Raw genomic sequence first — 19,636 nt, forward strand, 5'->3', positions numbered from 1 at the left:
TTTTCCACACTGATAAAGGTACAAATAAGTTTACAAAAATGTACCAAATGACTTGGAATAGATAGTAGAGTCACTCACAAAGAGTAATGCATTGTAACAATTAGCCAGTTTTCTTGGTCGGGGGGAGGAGGAGGAGGAGGCAAAATAAAAATTTCGAGGGGAAAGATAAAAAAACCTTTCCCGGTTGCATCATCTGTGGGATATATATATACATATATCCAGGTTTTTTTAAAAGAGACTGTACATGTAAAGTCTTTGCGCTTCCAAATTAGGACATATTGGGGCAATATACGCATATAGCACACAAACAATTTGGGTACTTTTACACTATTTTGGCCCATAAGTGAATTTGTGGCCCAAAAAATAATGCTCATGAAACATCTCTTTGAAGAAAATTACCAACTCCAATCACTTCTGCACACTACTTATTTACCTATTTCTTCAGAAGATAATATAAAAAATAGTAGACTACATCACTACCAAACTTAAGGTAAAACAAGTAGGCTACATTAACTTGAATCAATCTGAATTCAGAGCACCTGTGTAGCTTACCCTGTCAAAATCTATAGCCTTGTTCAAAGTAACAAGCAAACTAGCAACATCCTAGACACAACCAGAGAAACTGATTGATAAATGTCATCCTATATCCCAACATTGTTTGCTCTCTAACACAAGGCATGTCCACATGGAGGGTTTTTTGCTTAAGTAACACGGTTCTTGAGCAAATCTTGGGGAAATCCGCCGTGTGAACTGTCTGAGGATTCTATTCCCTAAGTTTTTCCCCAAATTTATCCCCACGGATTTTTTGTGATTTCACAATTTCCCCAAGTGCTCCTCAAGAGGACCTCCAGTACTACCACCGTCGGGACCACCGACCACCGTGTGAATGATAAATTTAGCGATTCTCAAGTGCTGAGCTTAACACGGAGCTTAACCTATGACCTTGTTTTGATTATATTTACTATTCGCTGGTGAAGTGATGTAATAATCGGATTAACTACCATAGCAATAGGGTAAAACTATTTTTGAATATATCGTGCTGCCCTACAAGCAGGTTGCACTCATCACCTGTGTATGTCTGCAATCATAACCATTCTTTTCATAGATACTAATCTTACAGGTGCGAGTGATCATGATCAGCATGATATGGTTCAATGCAGAGGCACCGTGTGAACGTACTATTGCTATGGTAGTTAATCCAATTATTACATCACTTCGCCAGCGAATGGCTTAATTCTGCGCACCACTAGATGGGCCACAGCTAAGCTTCTGGTTGTAATTCCAGAGCTGCCAACCTGAGCATTCAAGGCTTCAATTGAGTCTTAGTGGACCCGCACCCGAGGCTTGAATTCATATAGAAATTGTATTTCTCGAGCACGCCAAACCTTCTCGAATTCTATGACCACCTGAATATGACTTGACACAGTTGCTGATAACTTGTTAAATGCCAAGAGTATTTGATACATGGATGGCTTTTCACATACTTCAAACAAACACCTAGTTCTGAATTGATCGAATGTTGTTTCACATACATCAAATTAACATTGGGAAATGTGACAATAACTCTTTAAAGGTATACAGTAATGCAAGCAGCAAAAGCTAGGTGTCAAGTTAGGTGTTAAGTCAATTAGATCGCAGAGTACAAAATTGAAAAGGACAACTTAATTTTTCATGTTAAAATGTTCAAAATAGCCTGAAAAAGTCAATTTTTAGGGGTTTTAAGTCCAGTAGCAAATATGCTTTGGAGAAAAGTCCACATTTTGGAAATTCCTCATCTCCAACAAAAAAATTCTGGATTACGGGCCTAACCTAACCTTATTTGTTTTGATTTTGGGTATAACCAATTTAACCATGGGTGATACTATGTTAGCTCATGCCCCAAGAATTTGAAAGGGGACCCGTCAATATACCAATTTTTCAAGAAATTTGGACCCATCAATATATCAAAATTCAAAATTGTCAGCCAAATTTAACACAAATTGTCTTAATTTTTACAAATTTTCCTCATATTTTCAAAAATGTTCCCTACAGTGAGGTAAGATTGGGTTGTTTTTCAAAAAAATTGAGAACATTTTGAAAAAGGACCCACCCATATACCAAAATTGGCCTAGAAACAGGGTCATTGATATACCAAAAGGCTGAAACTACCCATGTTTGTGACACATCCCCATATGACCATTTGTACTGAGTAACCCCCCTTCTCTGGTTGTGCCTCATATGACCTACACACAATGTCATACATAGGGGCATTACCATGGGGTGACTATACCTTACAGAAAAATTTCAGTTGATATTGGTCACAGAACGAATGAAAATTAATGTCCAATCACCATTTTTAAGTCCCTAGCTGTGCCCTCTCTCACAAAACAAAATTAATTTCAACTAGAGCGGTTCTCGGGTCAGGCCCACAAAATTCACGGGACCGCGGGACCAGCGGTCCCAGAAAGAAATTAACAGCTGCAGAAAATTTTTAAGCCAATAAAAAAAAATGAAAAAAAAAAGAAAAAAAAAAAAAAAAAAAAAAAATCGCAAAAATTGTAAGTTTCAAACTCTCAAACTCAACTTCAAGATTTATTATTTATTGTTTTCCACCTTATTATATGCCTCTTTGTCCATTTTCCCTTCCGTTCCCTATCTCCATGTTCAATTTCAGTCATTATTATCCATAAAATAAACTCAGTGCGTCGTGGCGTCGTCAGCGACTCGGTCCTCATTAAAATTCTGCAAGGACAACGTTAGTCTTTTGTACAGTCTTTGTGAGCCTACTTAGCCCACGTGCTCCAAGCCCGGATTGACACAATACGATGCATGCGGAAGAGACCAGTATTAAATGACAGACACCCAACACGCTATTTTTAGACATAATTATCTTGCTTAATTTAATTATTGTTTGGTATGAGTTTCAGTATGAAAATGGTATTCCCAGCATCAAGAAAGATTTCTCATTTTGTTTCTGCCTTAGTATCAACTTTTAAGTCCTTTTGAAAAAAAAGGGTTTTATTGTCAAGCTATTTTACTGAACGAGGCAATGCTGACTCGTGAAGTTTAAGCAAACGTAAACACAGCCGGAAGGCATGCTGTCAGTGTCATATTATATTGTCACGGATCGAATGATTGATCACGCACCAAGGTGAGTGAATGATTTCATTTATTTATCCATCATTTTCTGGATATTACTTAACTTGATTCCATCAATAACAACTTTCAAACTGGCCGTATTCAACAATATTCAACGATGGGACCGGGCCTGTATGCATTGGTATGGCTGGCATGGCTGCCGAATTTTGCAGAAACTCATGAAAATCAGATGCATTAAGGTGTAGCATCTTCGTATTCTTTGACTTTTCAGTTCGTCATTTGATGAGTAAAACCCGGCGTCCTGGCCTGTCGCAGTCACGCAGTGATCGTAATCATATGCGGGAATGGGGAATCCTTCCGATGCTTCCGTGACGTCATTGGTGGTGACGTAAGTTTCCAGTCCTCTGATTGGTCAGTGACGGGGATGCCTCTGAAAATGTGAGCTGCAATAAAATTTTATTTAATTTAAATAAACAAACAAATAAAGAAATAAATAAAAGAAAGAATGAAAAAAAAGGAAGAAAAAGAATGAAGAGAAAAAATACAAAAGAAAGGAAAAATGCAATAATGTGACTTGCAAGCAGCCTACAGGAAAGTTGATTTTTGAGCACTGACCAAAGTTTATGTCTGTTTTATTTATTTATTTATTTATTTATTTATTTATTTATTTATTTATTTATTTATTTATTTATTTATTTATCCAATTTATTTATTAAAACTATAAAGTCTAATCATGCTATAGTTATAGTTAAAGATGATAAAAGATCTATTTTTTTCTCATGTTTAACTTGATATATTATCTATGTCCTATTTTTTCCTACTTTGTTTTCCCTATTTATACAGTGGTGAGGCATTGTTGGCAACTTTTATCAAGCTCAAGTAGTTGAACTCTTATCCTGGGAGGCTGTATAGTGTATCCACTTTAAAATCATTTTTCAGGTAATTCAGTAATAACTAATATTTTAGTAAACTTAAGTAAAATATTGCTACAGAAACTTATTTATTTGAACAATGAACATTAAAAAAAAAAACATGATCCTGTATTATTGTATTGTATTACTTAATTTACATGATGCATAAATTATTATTTTTTTTTTCTAACATTATTTTTTTACTTTCATTTCATTTCTTCCCATTTCACTGATTGCAGGAACTCAACATTCAACAAGGACAACAACCATGTCATACATCAGCGCTGTAGGGAAAGTTCGCTGCAGGGTTTGCAAAGAAAGTCTGCTAAGAAAAAACTAAAAGGCACACTTGCAAAGTCAACACCCTGCTCACCTGCTGAAGATTCTTCTAACTTAAATCCTGCTGAACAGCAAACCTTGGCTGAACTTTTTAACAAACAAGCACAGAAACGACGTACTCACTGTCTCATTATCTCATACTTAATACATCACAATAAACATGTTAAATTTTCTTAAGTTCATTCATTGTACATGAATACAGTAAATTAATATTGTAATATTACAAAGTATGAGATATTGAGTTGAGATGATTATGACAGCATAACACTGTTCACACACAACTATGCTACTAATGCTAGACGGGTAATAAATACACATTTTACACACAGGATTGATACTACTTGCCAGTTGGCATGTTTTATTTATTGCCTCAATCAGTCAATTGACTGACAAATTATTAACATAGGAGGACATAATCACACAAATTGTGACACAATGTCTGAATGTCATTACAGTGTGATGGTGACCATCCATTCATGTATAATTTATATAAAATTTGTTATGTATTACTAATACTATACTCATATCATACTGTAATAATACAAAAGGTACCCATTTAAAGGTGCAACATTACATATTTTCACACAATTTTTATCAATAGCAGGTCATTTTATGCTATATGTGTTAATGTGTTTTGAAATTTAAAGTCCTAAACATTTCCAAAAATGGTCCAAAACTAGGCCCAGATCGCACCAGAGAGCATCAAAATACCTTTGGCTTCCAGGGCCCTAAGGCGGGCCCTGGACCCCAGTCATGGGGACTTTAGGCCACGCTGGCTGCTCGTGATAAAGCTTCACCCGCAGCATATTTGACAGAAAATATTTGCCATTACAATTTAAGGTCCCAGAAAGAGTCAACATTTTTTGGGGCCCTGTCTCGGGTTGCACGGTTTTCAGCATGATACGCGGTTGGTGTGTAAGGTTGTTGGGTGATGGTATGGTAGTGGTTGTGTTTAGACGTGAGTTTCTTTTCAGAACCCTGTATGGGCGAAGCCTGGATGGTGGATGGGGAGTGTGGGGTGATTAAAGAAGGAAATAATATGGAAATGTAATAGGCCGCACGGCTGTGTAATGTTTATGTTTTACAAGATGCCCAGAGCACGGGTTGGGATATGGGATATCCCTCGTGGTGTCGAGTTCACAACAGGTGTTGGTATTGCTTTACCAAAACAACCCGAGCCGTGTGGTGGAAGTTCAGTTTGTATGTATAGATAGTTTCCTAGCAATATTGACTGTACCCACCAAGTTTCATGCCCATACGACAGATGGTAGTCATTTGACCTCAGATGACCCCTAAGTGACCTTGGATTACCCCCAAAATGACCTTCCAAACATTTGACTCTTAATGTTGACTGTACTCACCAAATTTCATGCTGTTATGTCAGTTTTTAGTAATTTGACATCAGATGACCCCTGAGTGACCTCGGATGACACCGAAATGACCTTCCAATAATTTGAATCTAAATGTTGACTATACCCACCAAGTTTCGAGCCCATATAACAGTTTTTAGTAATTTGACCTCAAATGCCCCTGGGTGACCTCGGATGACCCCGAAATGACCTTCCAAAAATTTTACTCTAAGTGTTGACTATACCCACCAAGTTTCGTGCCATTATGACAGTTTTTTAGTCATTTGACCTCAGATGAACCCTGGGTGACCTTGGATGACCCCGAAATCTATTCAGCTCTACAAATACAACTGACCAAGTTTAGGCGATACACCATGTTGTTAAAACCCCTGTAGACACTATAAGGGAACAAACCAAAAGATCGATGACATCCTATAAACGTAACTAGTTTCATTTCTCAGCCGACCCCCTCCCTCCCTGCCAGAAACGTAATAATGAAATGTTCAAAATTTTGACATAATAATAATAATGACACATTCTTCAGACCGATGGTTTTGTACAAACGTAATCGAGTATTTTACCCCCTCACCCCTAAACGAAACTAGTTTCGTTTATAGGACGTCATTGATCTTTTGGTTTGTTCCCTAATACTCGGCATCATCGCACATGTTGACTGCCAAACTTCATCACAACATAAACTTCAAAACGATCCATTCATACTGTCCCATTTATTGATACCTTCTGTTTGTATCAATTGCCAGTGAGCAAAATACACGTGCTCTGTTCACTATACACAGCAAGGTATAGGTAGCTATGTGCACGATATTACAACCTCTACCTTGCTGCATTTGATTTGCAGTTCTGACATCTGGCCTGCGCCGGTTGAACAACCAGGTCAGACCTTTGGAGCGGGGCAAGACAGGGATGACAGAATGCTGTGTCGTCATAAATTAAATAAAATTTATTACTTTTGGTAAACAACAAGGGTTGTCTGAGAAGAAAAAATGTGGAAAGGTGAAAAGCAAAATGAAAAAAAGAGAAGAAAAACAGAAGGGGAAAATGGGGAGAAACGGGAGGGAAATTATGATTTCCTTTCTCCATGCTCAAAATTAAATGTTGAGATTAAAGTTTTCATTTTTCGTTGGAAAGGGTGTGCCCGAGTGATTGCGTATTAAAACAAACGTTAACAAACAAAAACAAAATTCCCTGAATTGTTATGCCAAAATAAAAAAATTTAATCTTGTAAATTTTTGGCTCTATGTAAAGTTTGGAAGGATTTTTGTTAAAAAAAAAAGAAAAAAAAACTGGGGTCATAATGAGTCAAAAGATGTGTTTTATACAGTAAATGAAGTAAAAATTATGATGCGCAGTGATTATGCCACGTTATTAAATTTCTAATCTTAATATTTCGTCTTTTTGTCAAAATTCAAAAAGTATTTAGTTTTGTTTAGTTGTGGCTTTTTAATACCCAAACAATTAAGTTTCTGACGAAACAGTTCTTTCAGGGACACCCTGTATATAGCATGTTTGTACTACAGTATCGATTTTATTGAAGGTCACTGGTAAATAAACACTTGATAGTCTGTGCCTCGGGCCAGACTGTATGTGGCTATCACGATGTTTGTTCGGATCGCCCGACACAAATTGGCTGTGTAGGAGACTAGGTCTGTGCAAACAAATTAACGACTTTATAGCGGGCGCGAGTGTTTCCAAAAAGCAACACAACAGCAAACAAAAAATACACCCATTGCCCGCTATTTACCGTACGTAATGAACGACTCTAATCATGTACCGCACGAAATGAACGACTCTAATCATTATTATATCAATATCAATATTATTATAGAAAATCTATCTACTTCTTCATTCGATTACATACTATATACCCTGCAACTTTCAATCTATACAGTGGCTAGATAAACCCTTAAACGTGCGAACAAATATTGCAAAACAAAATTAAAGTATGGCTCTCCGCCTATGGCTCCGCCCATACAATAACTAAACCCCTTCTGATTAATGACCATACTGGGTTAAGCACCTTTTTTTCTTGTACTTGAGTCCGACAGAGGAAAAATGACTACCGGATCCCTTCACAAAACATGGTTTATATATAGCACCTGCATATGCATGACCAATTGACTAGCTTGAATGATATCGATTAAAATCAAAATGCCCCGGTTGTTGCTGTAGCTGTTGCTTAAGTTTTACTTGCAAGTCATGTTTAAAGCCTCTAGCAAAGTGATAATTGTGGGTATTTGGAACATTCATTTCTATTTATAACTAATTTCCATAGACAGTGTCTAAATAAACATACTAATACTTTGAATCGGAATAAAAACAACAGCTGATAAAGCCTGCGGATAGGCAATGGGCTAATCCAGTTGAAATCCACACTCCCTGTGGAAGAGTTTGGAAATATCTTCTAGAGAGAGAGTATGAATTTCAAATGAAATGAACACATTAGCAGCTCCATTTGAATCTCATACACCCTCTGAGAAAGATTCAACCTGAATTTTCAACTGAGGAAGGGCGAGTTTCAAATGGAGCTGCCTGAAGTGTTTTTTCATTTGAAATTCATTATCCCCAATATATTTCCAAAATCTTCCACAGGGGGAGTGTGGATTTCAACTGGAATACCCCAATAGCACTTATATTGATGATTTAAATAACTTCAGTCCTGTATACTAAAACAATTCCACACAGATGTTAACAAATTAAGGTTCCACTAGGCTATCGGCTCATGCCAATGCATTTCGAGTCTCATTTTCTAAAGAAAATTTGAGGTTACAGTTGAGGTTACAGCGGGCAATGACGCCTACAAATCTTGGTGATTCCGCTAAACCGATCAGTCCACTTGAGTGGAACTTGGGACTTTCTAGCTGTACAAAAAATGTGCACAAAAATGTTATTTTTGATCAAAAACGTAATTTTGGTCAAAAAAGTGATTTTTGGTCAAAAATATGATTTTTGGTCAAATATGTGATTATTGGTTTAACATGTGATATTTGGTTATTACATGGCGACTTGTGTACATAAAGTATATATGAACTATGCACTCTATGAAGAGGTTACAGATATGAAAAAACCCTGTAGCTCCAGGAGACCGATACACAAATTTATTGGACAGCCAGGTTATGTACAAAGGTATAGGATGCAAGATTCTGAAGACATAATAATGAAGTTGATCGGACATTGCATTGGAGCTGCAGAGTGGATTAATGAATTTGCTTCCGCCCGGACAAACAAGGAAACAAACAACCATCTGGATGATAACATAACTTCATAATCCCCACATATATGTGGGGGCCAAAAACGCTTTTTTTTTTTGGATTCAGCAGGTCCAAATTAATTCAAATACCTAGGTTAACAATTTTACTAACACATGCTTTGTGAAATCTGATTTATTGAAATTTTGTCTAGTTTAAACCTGATGAAATTGAAATATTGCAATTATTTAGTCCCCAAATTCAGACCTATTTCCCTTGATTGCATTTTATATTCACAAAATGCTATGCATGTCATGTTCTCACCTTGAAGCTCCGATGTGCTGATAGTACCAATTCACGGCATTCTTTTCTATTTATAACCATTTGCTCCATTTTTGCAATATTGAAAATTCCAAACACGCAACTTTATTTTTCAGAGATTAAATTGTGTCTCTTTGAAAGTGCATGCAAATGACTTGAGCTTTTCACCAAATATTCATTACATTTTAATCTTTTCTGCTGTTCTCAAATTCTGGAAATTTGATAGGGTTGTAGTTTTCATTAGCTATATTGAGAATTTAAAGGCGACCTTTTGGAGCTACAATTAATCTGCAATTGGGAGGTGTTACAGGAAAGAGGAGAATTGGAGGTGTTACAGGAAAGAGGAGAATAATTATTGTCAAAATATAGGACTTTTTGGAGAGAAAATTTGCATGTTAGTCTGGTGGCTGTTTATATGCAATTTACATTTAATTTCACATTATTATTTACCTTGAGTTTTACTTTAAATATCTTAAATGGACTATTACATTTAAAACCCATACACCCCCCTATGGAAGACATGACTTTAATCTCCCACAAAAAGGGTGTACTCTCTAAATGTAAAAGAGTGAAAAACCACTCTGAATTTCAGAGTGAATTTAAGTTAGCTCTAAAAGAGTGGGTTTTAGCTCTAAAAGAGTGAAAACAGTACACATAATTTCACTCCCGATTTCGAGTGAGCCTCACTCGCTCAAAAGTGGCGCAAAACCTCACTCTTTCTTGGAGTGAACTGTCAGCCAATCAGAAGCCAAAATCGGCCGATGTTTGTTGAACTTGTGTAACAAAATGGCGAACAGTGGCGAAAAGAAAGCGGATTTGATGAAGAAATAGACAGCATACTCAATAGTGATTACATTTATGTGTAGGTCATAACTCTTAGCAAGTATATACACTTGGTCTGGAGACAACGGCGGCAGTAAGCTTAAGTTATATGTGAGCAGTTTGTTACCGGCCCAGTGCCGGTTTACATGTACGCATATGTAAGCTTATGTAGGTTACGCCGCATCACGCTTCTCCAGACTGAGACCGTAAACATGGTATTTGCCAAGTGTTATGTCCTACACCTAAGTGTACTCACCATTGAACAGTTTGACTATTAGCTTCACTAAATCCATAGTTTTTCATCATTCATCCCACACTGAAGTTCGACACATTGTGTATGTGCTTAAGCTTTAGACCAGTTCAATATTCCTAGACCGGGCCCTACCCTAGCCTCACAACAATTTAAAGCACATAGTAGCTGTTCTGAACTGCTGTGATATTCTTGTATATAAAATAGGCCTAAATGAATAAATAAATAAATAAATGCTCTTTTCTGATTCACTCTTTTCCGGAGTGAATTTTTTCACTCTTTCTTGAGAGTGAGCTTCACTCTAAAAGAGTTGTCACTCAGATGGCTCTTTGAAAGAGTGAGATTTCACTCTTTTTGAGTGATTTTTCACTCTTTCACATTTAGAGAGTATTTCAAATTGTTTCAAAAGTGGTTATCTAATGGCCCAATAAAAGGATCAATTCAAGAGTCTTCATAAGACATGAAAAGCTTTCCATCTTTCTATTCATATGTGACATGATCAAGATGAATGTGTCGCATGTTGCTAATAATACTGATTTTGAGATATTGGCAAAGAAAGTGTTAAACTTCTTTTGTTTTCTATTGTTTTCAGTGATTGATAAATTGAAGTAACTTCGTAAAGAAATGTCAAATCAACATGGGGTTTTCGGTTTCTAAAAGTCCTCTTTAGAAACCTATGTAAGACTCTTTTTCTTGTCATAAATAGATCTTGTCTACTTTTGTAAACAGTACTTTATTTATCTCATTCTGCTTCTATCAAATCAAAAAATAACAAACAACTGGCTGGTACATCATTCTTGCCCTCATTCTCCAATTTTGAATCAATACACATATCAAAGATACAAAAATAGAAGATGTTTGCTATCGAGTCTACTCTGAAATTATATGTGGCATTAACGTTTTCAAGTTAGATCAATTTTGAAATGCACAAACAGGATAATGTTTTAAAAGTAGGTTTCAATAACTATTGTATTCTTCAAAAAATAAATGAAATATTTTATGATAGTGCAGACAGAAAGAGAATTTGCAAATATTATGGCTGCTGTGTCTTACTTCTCTTTTTCTTGGATTCAATCAGTCAATTAAGAGCTTTTGAGGATATTTACAATAGCAAATTTCCAATTTGCGAGTATTCTGTTTTTGGTCAGTTCTTCTTCTTTCTTTCTTCTGTCGAACTTATAACGAGCCATCGTAGCAATATGCTTTAGGCCAATGTGACCATATTTGGTCACAAGGACCATTGGGTGGGGGCACAAATGTTACATGACCAAATCGGGGTCAAAAGTCATCAAAAGGTCGCTATGCCCAAAATGTGATTTTCACTAAAAATGCTTCTTCTTCCACAAATTACATAACACAATGCCATCACTTGCATACCTGCATCGCCTCTAGCCAGTGTCTAAAAGTTGTACAAAGAATTGGGGTCAAAGGTCATTAAGGGGGTAAAATCTTACAATTGCATTATCTCAACATCCGTAGGGGTATGGGCTCAAACTCGGTGACAACAAATCTCATGACCAGGGGAACATTTTACAGGGGTCAGGTCAAAAGTCATGTAGAGGTCAAATTTAAGAAATGCATTTTTTGGACATATGTAAGGGGTACGAGGCTCAAACTCAGTGACAACAAACTTGATGACCAGGGGGAATATGTTGGAACACTTTGCAGGCGTCAGGTCAAAGGTTATCTGGGTCAAATCTTATACCTCAATTTCATTTTCTGTAAGGGGTATGGGGATCAATTTCAGTGACAACAAACCTTGTGACCTGGAAAACATTAAGGTCAAAGGTCAGGTCAAATGGTCATTAAAGGCTTATATGCCTTGAGATTGTCTGCGCTCTGTGAGTGCAAATTATCTCTAGTTAATACTGTCCTTAAATCAATGTCCCTTGCCACACCAGGCAGTGTCAAATATGTATGGGCATAGTCCTCAGTATATGTCTCATGTCTGCCAAGTGCTCATGTCTCATACAAGGGCATATCCAGTGGGACCTGTCCCCACCCCTCTAAAAAATGGAATTTTTAGGTAATATTGACCATATTTGTGAAAAACTTTCAAATTATGAATTGGCTAAAGATTTGCATTCAAAAACCAGGATGCACTCCCATCATTGTGCTAGCTATTTGCACTCATGTCCCCCACCCCAACTGTTTACTTTATTCCTCACATTACCATGTTCCATCTACATTGTTGCCTAACTTTACTCCCTTTCTTGGTTGCCAATCTGTATAGCCTTTTATCAAAGTAAATGTTTAAATACTTCTGTAGTCTGCATCAGGGCGAGCCAGCTTTCTTGGTCAGGGGGGCAAAATAAAATTTTGGGGCACAGACTAAAAAAAAATTGCAGTTGCATCATACAATACATAGAGACTGTATGTCTTCGAGCTTCCCGAAAAGGGCCTTATTGGGATGATGTGTAGCAGTAGCGCTTGAAACAAATGGTATTTTACACTATTTTCGCCCATTATCCGGCTAAAAAAGGGCTTTATTGTTACAATTTGCGCGCGTAGCGCGGAAAATTTTTGTATTTTACACTATTTTGGCCCTGAATTTAGCTAGAAAAGGGTCTCCTTGCCCTTTTTCTTTTCCTTTGCCCTCCTGATTTTCTCTCTCATTTTTTTGTCAGAGGGCACTTTTTCTTTCATTTTTGTCAGGGGGCACTCTGCCCCACCTGCCCCCCCGCTGGCTACGCTACTGGTCTGCATGTACTGTATGTAGAGCCTCAACACAAAAATGATGAACAATCATGCTGATTGGCTGATCAATGTTCTTGTCAACTAGACAATTGACACTATGGTCATCGTCCCGTAAAAGGGGTGGAGTCCTTGCCTCTTTTACGTGATCAATCATCACCATCACATTCTTGGATTATTAAAATATTTACTTAACATCTTTCATCATACAAAGTCACCTACTATCTCCATTTTAGTTTGAAATTCAATGTTGAAATTTCAATCTGCATGTTATAATAAACATCTCAAAAAAGGTAACTAACCCCCTTAAATAATGGCCATTATTCAAAAAGGGCTATTGTATTACAAATCTGTAAAATGCGTTGGAAGCAGAATTTATTTCTGCGCATTTTGACACCTCATTTGATACGATAGTCCACAAAACAATAAAACACCGGTCAATTTAATGTAGTGAAGTCCAGATTTGAAAGTTGCACTTACATACAAATGTTTACAATACAAAAACACTCAGATATCATTACACAGATTTCCTTCCATTACACTGAATGCAAAATCAATAGAATTTACTGCAACTTTCAAATCTTGGGCTATATTGATTTAAATGTACGCTGTGATGTCAATATTTAGTCAATTGCTACAAATGAGGTGTCAAAATGTGCAGAAGTAAATTCTGCTTCCAACGCATGTTACAGATTTGTAATACAATCACCTGTTTTTTAATAATGGTCATTATTTAATGGGTGTTAGTTACTTTTTTTGATATGTTTATAAAGGAATGAAATATTTTAATATTTAATCAATGTTTTGATCTATGTTTACACAGATATTGTTAGAAATCTATAGCAAATATTTCCCGATTCACCAATGACGTATGAGGTACGTCTTCACTGATAGAGTTTTTAGTGACCTGTTTTGTAGTAGTATCAACAATGATCATGCTGATGCTGATGCTATGCCACAAATACAGAATCAGTCAAAACAAGTTTTTTTTTTTTTTCAAACATTGGACGAAATAAGAGAGTAGAAGTTTTTATAAATATCAGTCAAAAGCAGCATTTCAGAACCTGATTAACAATTCGGACTAGCGAACCTTTTAATAAATTCGGACTAGCGAACCTTCGGACTAGCGAACCTTCGGACTAGCGAGCCTTTTTTTCGGACTAGCGAACCTTTTTGCAAATTCGGACTAGCGACCGTCACGTCCTCCATTGAAATACGTGTTCGGACTAGCGAACCTTCGGACTAGCGAACCTTCGGACTAGCGGTCCTTCGGACTAGCGGGTACTCGCCGTCTGCATGTACTGTATGTAGAGCCTCAACACAAAAATGATGAACAATCATGCTGATTGGCTGATCAATGTTCTTGTCAACTAGACAATTGACACTATGGTCATCGTCCCGTAAAAGGGGTGGAGTCCTTGCCTCTTTTACGTGATCAATCATCACCATCACATTCTTGGATTATTAAAATATTTACTTAACATCTTTCACCATACAAAGTCACCTACTATCTCCATTTTAGTTTGAAATTCAATGTTGAAATTTCAATCTGCATGTTATAATAAACATCTCAAAAAAGGTAACTAACCCCCTTAAATAATGGCCATTATTCAAAAAGGGGCTATTGTATTACAAATCTGTAAAATGCGTTGGAAGCAGAATTTATTTCTGCGCATTTTGACACCTCATTTGATACGATAGTCCACAAAACAATAAAACACCGGTCAATTTAATGTAGTGAAGTCCAGATTTGAAAGTTACACTTACATACAAATGTTTACAATACAAAAATACTCAGATATCATGACACAGATTTCCTTCCATTACACTGAATGCAAAATCAATAGAATTTACTGCAACTTTCAAATCTTGGGCTATATTGATTTAAATGTACGCTGTGATGTCAATATTTAGTCAATTGCTACAAATGAGGTGTCAAAGTGTGCAGAAGTAAATTCTGCTTCCAACGCATGTTACAGATTTGTAATACAATCACCCGTTTTTTAATAATGGTCATTATTTAATGGGTGTTAGTTACTTTTTTGATATGTTTATAAAAGAATGAAATATTTTAATATTTAATCAATGTTTTGATCTATGTTTACACAGATATTGTTAGAAATCTATAGCAAATATTTCCCGATTCACCAATGACGTATGAGGTGCGCCTTCACTGATAGAGTTTTTAGTGACCTGTTTTGTAGTAGTATCAACAATGATCATGCTGATGCTGATGCTATGCCACAAATACAGAATCAGTCAAAACAAGTTTTTTTTTTTTTTTTCCAAACATTGGACGAAATAAGAGAGTAGAAGTTTTTATAAATATCAGTCAAAAGCAGCATTTTTGTTTCAGGGTTGTTTGATTTAAATCACACCGATTTAAATCACTGATTCAAATCAACTTTTTTCATTTTTTACCATTTTTGATAAATATAAGTTAATTTCTTTCTTAAATTGACTGTTTTACTTCATTTCTAATGTTTCTACACCTTTTGGATACATATTAAAATACCTCTATGATGTCACTTTATCTATTGATAAAAATTCATTTTCAAAGATGCAGAATTCAACAGGTTTTTCCCCATGATTTTACCAAATTTTTTCTTTGAAATTTTCACATGTTAAAACACGTTTTGATTTTTTTGTAAATACCTGGTAGGATTGTGCATATGACTAGCATTCCACTGGTAGTCTTTTGACTTTATCATGGGGTATAGCAGTTCTTGGAATAAAATTTATTTTTTTAATCGATTTAAATTTAAATTTAAACATTGGATGAAATAAGAGAGTACAAGTTTTTATTGAAACTTGTCAATTTTGCACATAGTCGCGATGTTTCATACACTGCAAAACTCTCAGAACACTTTGAACTCATTCGGTGTGTGTTTTACATGTTCCAGAAGGAAATCTTCTAATGGCAATTTCATGATTAAGCCCAGGAATAGTATTAAGTTATTCAACTCTATTCAAGTCTGTGGGTTGAAGATACTGTTTAAACAAGTTCCATTTAAACCCCACACTACCCCTGTGGAAGATTGAGTTAAAGTCTGCCACAGAGGGAGTATAAGTTTCAAATAGAATAGACAATTGGTTATGGGTAACTTTCATTTGAAATACTCACTCCAGCTGTGATAGATGTAGATAAAACTGTAATGCAGGGGGAGTGTGGGTTTCAAAATGATTAACTCCAACCAATTACATTTGAAAAACATACTCCCTCTGTGGAAGCTATTTCCAAAGATGACAAAAAACAACAACAACAGAATATGTCCAATGTGTTCAAAATCTGTTACATTTTGAACACATCAGATGTGTTGCAAACTGACATATAATTAGGCCCCAAAAAATATTGTTGTGTTGCCCTCAAGTGGTAAAATGGGAAATTTGGGTCGGACGGTCGCATTTTTTTTTTTTTAAACCTTCAGTTTTTACAAATCCCCTCAAATATTAAATAATGCTTCTTCAATTATTAGGGAACATTTGTCAATTTTGACTTCTGGATACTTGTTAGACATCAATTAAAGACTAGTCTTTCAATAAATATTAATTTTAAGTGAAAAATATTGAGTTTTTGAACAAATCTGTAAAAATCATCATTCAAAAAAAAAAAAAAAAAAAAGTGACCCTGATTTTTCAGGATTTAGGGTCGGACGGTTGAGGGCAACACAACAATTTTTTTTTTGGCCTTATGTTAGTGATATTTTTCTTGAACTCTCCAATTGAGACCCACAAGAAAATGTTAGTACACAACAAAAAAATTTCAACATATATCCCAGAAGTTGATCAAAAGCATGCAACATCAGATACTCATCTTTTTATGCATAATGGGTTATTCCATTTAAAATCCACACTACCCCTGTGGAAGATTTTGGAAATATCTGCTACAGGGGGAGTACGAATTTCAAATGGAATGAACATATTAAGCAACTCCATTTGAATCTCATACGCCCTCTGATAAAGATTCAACTTGAATCTTCCACAGAGGGATGGTGAGACTCAAATAGAATTGGTTAATGAGCTATTCCATTTGAAATTCATACTCCCCTGTAGAAGATACTTCCAAAATCTTCCACAGGGGTAGTGTGGATTTTAAATTGAATAGCCCAATTGCATATGTTATAAATTGAAGATACAAGCAGAAGCATCATATCAACCCCTCTTTTGTTTTTATTATGCCGTTTGAACTCATTACAGCTGATTTCATACAATTATATGAACTATATCTTTACTTAATGACAAAAGCTTGGAGAATATGAGAAAGTCACTTAAAACAATTTAAATTGATTTTGAAAAATCAATTTAAATGACAAATTTAATAAATCTCTCTTGTTTTGACGATATCAGATTCAATCTAATAATGTGCCTGCTACCTACTTCTGACAATTGATTTAACACTCCAAAGGATTGCCTCAGTGAAGTGGAATTTCATCATTTTGTAATAATCCGTATGATGTAATCACACATCAAATCATCCCAAATGGCTGATTCCCAAGATATAGCAAATATTGGCTGCGTGAAATTGCAAGTGCCACAGAATTAAAGCAACTTTGCATGATCTTCATGAAATAGATGCATAGGATTGTAGAATTAAAATTTATTAGATTTTTTGACGGCAAATCCAAAAATACTCAATAGTTTCGCCATTTTGGCTGATGGCTTCTTCAGAATGACCACTGGGATCCACCACTGAAATTGTCGGAAGTAGTAGTGGCCAATCCAGTGGGAAAGGTGGATCCCAGTGGTCATTCTGAAGAAGCCATCAGCCAAGATGGTGAAAGTCTAAAACTAGTGAGTATTTTTGGATTTGCTAATCAAAAAATCTAATCAATAAACAGATATGTTATGCTGAACCACGCTTTCTCCACATTTTTCAGTTTATTCATATAATATCTTTATGTTTACTAATGTAGTAACAGTTTATCAATTTCGTTCCTCAAAATAGGATTTTTAAAATAGATAATGATGATAATTTTAATAGGATTACTAAAATAGGATTTTTAAAAGTATTTTTAAAGTACTATTATACACATGCCTCTGGCCCAAAGTACATTAATAATAAAAGGAAATAATTTATTACAACTCACTAAAATATTTATCTCTTTTCTTGCAGGCAAGTAACTAATATTTCCCAGATTATTTAAAATATACTTATCTGAAGCTTGCATTCATGCAAAATGAACAAATGTAAGGGTGTTGGTACTGATATTGTGGAATAAAGTGTTGTCGTTCAATGGCATATCCCACAGCTGTCCTATTAATGGTCGTACGATCGTCTGCGATCAAAATTTTGATCGCTGTGACCATTTTTTGATTTGATCACAATTTGATCGTTGTTTTTTCATAAGGGCACAGATCCTAAAGTACAAAATAAAACTCATTTTCAAAAAAATGAAAGTCATTTTCAAGTACAAAATGAAACTCATTTTCAACTAAATGTGAGTTGCAAACTCTACAAAATTGTACTTCACAAGGGACACCTTCACTGCCCACCTCACTTTCAAAATTTAACATACCAAGTCTTAATTTTGAAAGAAGAATTCTCATAACAAAATTTTCAATCATGTTAAGTATTTTCCACAAGCAATCTCTTGTTTGAAAACAGAGTAATAACTCAATTTAGAGTTGGAATTGGATCCCAAAGAGCTTGAAAAGTGCAGAAGTTCTAAATCTATAGTGTGTTGTTTACAAAAAGAGAAAAAATAAATTACGAGGGTGGGCAAACAGTTTGGAGAACACCCATGGAGAACACGGTATGCTTCTTTGTCGTACTGTAGTGAATTTGGTCTCATCTGAAAGTTTGTTCCTTCAAAACTTTACTGCAAAAATATTTGATTTTTGTATTACAGTAGTATATTGGCAGGACACTCTGCAGAGGAAGCCTACCTCCTTAAAGCCATATTATAACATTTTCAAACAAAATAGATTAGCAAATTAGAAAATTGGAATTTACTACCAGCCAGGGCCGTAGCAAGGTCAAAAAATGTGGGGCGGCCATCACAAATATGGGGCGGCCAAATTACAAATCTATGCCCATATTGAAATAAAGATACAAAGAAAAACATAACAAATTTCTCAAAAAGTGGGGCGGCCATGGCATCCCCGGCCGCTTTGCTTGCTACGGCCATGCTACCAGCGCACATGTCGCCAATACGTAGCACTCATTCGGTCCTGTTGTGGTACGACCCTTTGTTGTGTATATCACCGCGCACGCCGTGTACGTACTGTGTGTTATGAACATCGTGTATACGTTTGACTAATAATGCCATCGTAATAATAAAGCGCCAAATCTCGGATTTTGACAAAACCTAGAGTCTTGATTTTTGCAGGGTATATTGGTTTAATAAAGTACAATTTAATCGTGTAAAAAGGAATTTTAAAAATTCAGTGAGGGCGTCTTCCTCAGCAAATGTTATAATATGGCTTTAAATTCACAGGTACTACCAGATGTGAACACAGGATCAACATGGAAATTTATCCAGACGGTGATGAAAACTCAAAGTCCTTGATATTCAACAGCAACGAAATGGTCCTTAGAGTTCAAGGATGGAATGAGCGTCCTCATGTCCCACAAAAAATACTGTCCATACCAGAGTCCTTAAGGTTAAATCAAGAATATGGAACCAGTATATAAACCCAACTCCTAAAAAGAATAAGTCACAAACT

General features: G+C 35.8%; 1 protein-coding gene and 1 long non-coding RNA gene across 3 annotated transcripts in view; one reads left to right on the forward strand and one right to left on the reverse strand.

The window, feature by feature from the left end:
* The window catches only part of LOC140165028 (ras-related protein Rab-26-like), a 289,294-nt gene that overhangs the window by 89,883 nt on the left and 179,775 nt on the right, over positions 1-19,636 (reverse strand). The gene's annotated exons all lie outside the window — the stretch shown is intronic.
* On the forward strand, positions 3,055-4,334 carry LOC140164049 (uncharacterized). Its single transcript, XR_011860479.1, has 4 exons — positions 3,055-3,130; positions 3,350-3,516; positions 3,922-4,017; positions 4,229-4,334. It is a non-coding gene; the product is annotated as an uncharacterized lncRNA (long non-coding RNA).

This window comes from Amphiura filiformis, chromosome 11, assembly GCF_039555335.1.
Source record: "Amphiura filiformis chromosome 11, Afil_fr2py, whole genome shotgun sequence".
NCBI classification, from domain to species: domain Eukaryota; kingdom Metazoa; phylum Echinodermata; class Ophiuroidea; order Amphilepidida; family Amphiuridae; genus Amphiura; species Amphiura filiformis.